The sequence below is a fragment of the Panicum virgatum genome, chromosome 5K (assembly GCF_016808335.1).
Source record: "Panicum virgatum strain AP13 chromosome 5K, P.virgatum_v5, whole genome shotgun sequence".
NCBI lineage: Eukaryota > Viridiplantae > Streptophyta > Magnoliopsida > Poales > Poaceae > Panicum > Panicum virgatum.
Genome location: NC_053140.1, coordinates 37,675,347 through 37,681,346, shown reverse-complemented (window position 1 = coordinate 37,681,346; position 6,000 = coordinate 37,675,347). Strand labels below are relative to the sequence as shown.

The window sequence follows — 6,000 nt, the reverse complement described above, 5'->3', positions numbered from 1 at the left end:
GAGATCTTGCAAGGGAGTAGAGGGAATCGTCCTCAAGGTTGTGAAGCTTCAGATCCACGTCCTTGTGCCTCCAATCAGTTGTTCCACCATCCTTGGTTAGATCCTTCTATATTCGAGTTTGCAGCCCTAAATTTTATTGTTGTCCAAGACAATGAAATCTTGATGTATGTGAGCCTCTAGTGTTATCTAGAGAGGATAATGTTATAATCCCACAAGCATAGTGAAAGAAGATTTGGCTGATTTGGTCCCGTAATTTTTCCTCTGATTTAGGGTTTTCCACTTTAAATTTTGGTGTCTCTGATGCTACTGCGATTTTCTCTACAATATGCGTGATGCATATGTTGCCTGTGTGAATAGGTTGACATCTTGGGCTGATTTCCGCTGCCACTAACCTGCTGCGTTAGTGTGGTTTTCCCAACATGTACAACTATACACCCTATGTTTGGGTAGAGGCAGTTTACGGTTCTGCGTTGCTTGTGCAGCCAAATACGAGCCCGTATCATGAGCATAACCTGAACAGCGCAGTGTACTATTAGTATGGAGCAGAACTGAATAACCAATACAATCTCAGCCAATGTAATACAAGGTTGCCAAAAATATTAGATTTCAAGTCAGCACATATACTCTGTTTTGTCAGTTGTACAACAGGAAATCATCTTAGAAAGTGCCTATAATTTGCCGCACGGAAGTGTAGGTGCCGGTGACGGCTACGAACACTCCGATGATCAGGAGCCGGTGATCGCCGCGATCTCGATGCGGCGAATCCCTTGGCCTTGTAGATCTTAAGGAAGCAGAGGCTGGGGAATATGACTGTCGCCATGACGCTGAGGAACGATCCGATGAACGACATGAGGTAGCCGAGAACGGCACCGTCGAGGCCACCACCGCCGTGCTGACAACCACCACGGTGCTGATGGCCACCCTCGCCGGCCCGCTGCCGCACGGCACCGAGAACTTTTCCTCGATCGCCGCCGTATTGGTGCCGCCAGCAGCGCGTACTTGGCCAGCGGGTTGATCAGCGTCACAGGATGGCGACCTTGGTGTAGAGCTTTCCCGAGGGCAGGTTCAGCGTGACCTGCGACTGCACGTCGTCGCCGTAGATCATGTAGCCCAGCATCGCTGTGAGTCCGTAGTTGACGCTGCAGAGCACGGAGGAGATGAGCAGCACCTTGGAGAAGTGCTTGTTGTTCCTCATGGAGGAGTAGATCGTCGGGAAGACGGCGTGGCCGGTGAAGCAGACGAAGTAGAGGCCCAGCGAGGTCGGCAGGCCGCTCAGGTTGAGGACGCTGGTGCTGTTCCGGTGGAAACCCGGTTCCGGCGAGGCCGGCCCAGACCAGCGACACCGTGAGGACCGCCGACGAGACGAGCCCGACCGCCGACACGTAGGCGAGCACGCCGAGGTTCTTGAGCCATGTGGTGGGCAGCACGACGGAGCGGCGAGCGCGATGAACAGCTGCTTCCCTTGCAGCCGGTAGCCGAGGAGGTCCACGGTGGCGCCGGGGAAGAGCTTGTCGAGGTTGTCGCCCTCGAGGACGAGGAAGCTGATGGCGACGAGGTAGAGCTCGACGTACATGAAGGCGGCGACGGCCCTCCGGCCGGCGGACCCGAAGGCGAAGGCGCGATGTCGGGGTAGCTGGCGACGGCGGCGGGGTCGGCGCGCATGCAGCGCTCGATGAGCGTGCCGGTGTAGTAGCAGATGGCGCCGACGAGGGCGAAGAGCGCGAGGCTGAGCCACCCGCCCTGCGCCACCGCGTACGGCATGGAGAGGACGCCGATCCCGGACACGGCGTTGGTGAGGTTGAGGCACGTCCGGGAGAAGGACGCGCCGCCGTAGGACGGGAGCTGCGCCGCCTCGAGGGTCCTCGCCTTTTCCGGGCAGGAGCGGCTCGGTGAGCGTGCTCACTGGCAGCACCGCGGCGCGAGCGTTCTTGTCCTCCATTGCTGATCGATCCGCTGGGTAGAGAGCGATGGACAGTGGAGACGGGAGAGGATGGGATGAATCTGTCAGAGCAGGGTCGTTTGTGGAGCAGCAGATGGAGGTCTAGCTAGGTCCCGATGATGATCGAATTTATCGAGGATCTCAAGGCTAGTTTGATGGAAGAAGCACCGAGTGTTCAGCTATATATGAGCGCAAAAGCTAGCGTGCGTGTGGTGAATGAAACGAAGCTTCCGACGACGCCTGTAGTGATTGGCTGCGTTGCTATCGCAGTCTCGCAGTCGCAGACTCCTGCCCACGGTGCTGCATTGGGCCACGTGTCCAAGGTGAGAAACGTTACTAGCCATGCACCTGCATGTAAATCCAAACGGACAAAGGCAGCCCACCTGCTCCTTCACGTTTCACTCACAGTTCACGTCGAGTGAGAAGAAATATGTATAATCCAAATTCAAAACTAAAATAAAATATTCGGAAGCAAAATAAAATGTTAAAAAAAAGTATAATTTGAATACAAACGGACAATATTGTTTCGAATAAGAAAAAATCTTCTAAGAACAAACTAAAATGTTTCATAATGAGATATAAAGAACAAAAAATGTTTAAAAACATTATCTAAACGTAGTTAATCTTGATCAAGTTTTGAAAGATTCTCCATGTGAGGAACATGAATATGTAATTGGAATTTTATTTTAACGTACACTTATTTTGCAACCTGTATTTTGTTTATATGCAAATATATTGTGGAACAAAATTTGAAGTCAGCTAGTCTCAATGTGTTTCATGGCATTGAATTCTATGTCACATCATCAATTCTGCTAATAAAACGAGAAGAAAAGAAGGAAATTTCATGGGATGAAATAGTAGTTTCGACCCATGAACTTACCCGATATATAGTTACCTAAATCTCAGCTAGGTACATAGCTAAACAGATGACAATCGCGCTTAGAATCAAACACGATGTGGATAGGTTTAAGCAAATCAACAATAGTGAAGTTCCATAGTCAAATAGGATGGCCATCGCATAACCAGATTCACATGGCATCAATTGACTAGTCCGGGACACAAAGCTAAAAAGTGGAAGAAACAAAACTTTGGTCTGCAATACAACTTAAAACCTGATGAACATAGAAGGCTGCCACATGAGCAGCAATTACACTGATTCTGGAATTCGTTGATGAGCGAATCAACGATTTATTTAGCCATCACTAGCTGACGAACCGTAGACACCAACAATACTAGGGAAAAACCCCCCGATTGAAACATCTTCAACTACTATAAAAATTGGAGATGATTGTACACTTAACGCAGATGAAAGCAACATTACATACTGGAACAAACAAGTCATCTCAATGAGCTTACCTTGGAGCATGACACCAGCAAGGAACAAAGCAAGCATCATAGGTGCCGCTCGACAAAAATAAATTTCCCCGGCTGACCGTGGCCACGGGAGGCTGGCAGACTCGGCCTCGAGAGCTGAACCGAATCATTGGTGGCTCACACTCTTGATAGACACGCGCGGCCCCAACAGTAGCTGACGATCGAGAGCCCCGTCATCGGCGGAGAACGACGCGACCGCCACGTACGGGCGCCGCCGGGACCGCCGGGACACTCGAAGCGGCAAATATGATTCGCGTGCTCGTTCCTTAAATAAAAAATGAAGATTCGCGTGCTCCTTCCTTTAAAATAAAGATTCGACTGCTCGTGTCCCTGTCGCCGGGTTGTCGTACGTTCGGGAACTAGTACGACATCTTATGCGCAAAAAAATGTGATAGCGAGCGAGACAACTGCTCACTGCTCCCACCATCAGTATCCGATGTTTAATAAGAATAGGAATCGAATTAGCTGCTGATTGACTGACAAGGAATCATTAAAAGAAATGAAAGGGTGGTGCTTGTTAAACAAAGCAGCGTCGAGCGGCGAGCCGAGCTCGCGGCGTGTCGGGTGCGCCCCCCGCCGACTCATGCATTTTTTAATCTTTTTTTATTCCCCCCAGGGCCCAGGGCTCATGCTTGCGACCGTGACGCGCTGACGTGCACGCGCGCGGAGTCGGGCGGCGTGCGTGGCCGCTGTGGAAAACGTGGGGTTACTGTGTGCCGAAATTTAAATTTAGTGATAGGTATATTTAAATTCAGTGATAGGCACACCTGATGACTAGGCATATTTTAAATGCGAAATGTTTGTAATTATGGAATGCTTAGAGCATGTTCTAGAAACTCATTTTATTCTAAGAAAGGAAAAATAACTTGCATCATGGTCACCTAGTTTCCAGCCGAATAGAAAAATATTATATGATACTTGAGAAAGTTTTTTTATTACAAAGGTGAGGGAAATGCACCCGATGCTGAAATTACGGTTGACCGTAAGTTGCAAAAGTTAAGGTCCATTCCACTCACCCTCTCTCCTCTCTCTTTCCCATTCCTTTCTTCCTCCCTCTTCTCTTTCCCTCTCTCTCCCTCTCCTCCCAGATCCCATTGGGCCCGATTGGTTGCGTCTGGGCGAGAGGAGCTCCATGAGGTAACCGTTGCCGGTTGCTCTGAACTCGAGGCTCCCGAACCAGATCACGTATCCTGCTGGGAGCGGATCCGAGACGTCCATGGGGAATGGGTTGGATCTGCTCGCCATCCCTGGGAGATCAAATGGGAACAAAAGAGAAAATGTCACGCAGTACCCCTACCTGGCGCGCCAACTGTCGGCGTCCTGACCTGGCGGTCCGGACCCAACTAGTGATGATGCTGCGTGTTTCCTCGTCCCAGATGTTGATGCAAGAGGCAACACAGTAACACACGAGTTTTACCCTGGTTCCGGCCGCGGGGCCGTACGTCCAGGCAAGAGGGTGTGCGAGGGCACTGTATTATTTTGCACCGGAGGTGCCTGTAGTAGGGGGTACAGGCGAGGCGAGAGAGGGAGGAAAGCTCCCAAATCTCTGCTAGAGGAGAAGTTGATTGAGGCGAGTGCCAATATTTGGTGCTCAGTGGTGCTGAGTGTTGCGTTCTATCGAATGGGTCTGATCGCACGACCCCCTTAAAGGAAGCCCGCCTCCTCCTTTTATAGACATAAGGAGGGACGGTGTACATGCGCAGGGGATCGTGAAAGTCGTCGTCTCTCCCCCGAATCGCGGGGGTGCAGTGGTTGAGCACTGTGGAAGTACACTGTGGGGCATGTCGTCGGGCGTGACAGTCGTCCTGGATATCGTCCTTGGTCTTGCGGAGATCGCGCCGGCGTCCTACCAGCCCCAGCAGGCGGCGTGGTCGTCGCTGTAGGTGTAGGGTGTTCCGTCTTCCAGATGTAGCGTGGCGGCGTTCCTTGGGTCCTGCAGGCCAGGGTCTTGCATATTATATGTGCACTAGCGGTCCCGGACCCCCCCTGGGCGGAGTGCTAGCGCGTGCACTAAGGGGGTCCGGGAGTGACGTGGAGGTCCCGGACCCCTCGAGGGGGAGGTCCGGGCCTCCGGCTGCTAATGCTGAGCATCGCTCCTTGGGGAACACGTGGCGACGCCGGATCCCTTCCCGAGTAGGGGACGGGTCCGGGGCCGTAGGTGTGGTGAGGTGGAATTCGGACATCAGGTGTTGGTAGAATCGTAACGGGAACTGTGCCAAGCATGTCTCGTACCGCGTCGCAGGTTCCCACAATATTGCACACAGCGTCCGGGATGGTGGAGCAGAGACCGGAGTTGGCGGACGGGACTCCGGTCACAGCTACTGTGGGGAATGACGGCCTGATGCCGTCTGTCCTGGGCGCTGTGGAGGAGTGGTTGGCATTTAATGCCTCCGTACGACGGGCGGGTGAGCAGAAGAGCCGTTTGTCCTTTACGTCGAGGGGTGGCCTCAAGCGAGATGGAGATGATTCGCCCTGCTCGATGGTAGGTTCGCTACCCTCGAGCGAGGCGGAGACGCGGGGCGCGGTCGAGGGTCTCGATGGGAGCCATCGAGCGAGACGGAGATCACCCCGCGAGTCCGAGGGGGGTGCGGATGGGCCGCATGCTGGGCTTTTTTGAGTCATTTCCTTTCTTCCAGATTGGAAGGAGGCCGTAGGCCTTCGTGGGCTCAGTTGCCTAATATGTGTTT

General features: G+C 52.6%; 1 pseudogene; it reads right to left on the bottom strand.

The window, feature by feature from the left end:
* Positions 1-591: 591 nt before the first annotated feature.
* On the bottom strand, positions 592-2,025 carry LOC120707274 (annotated as a pseudogene).
* Positions 2,026-6,000: the final 3,975 nt, after the last annotated feature.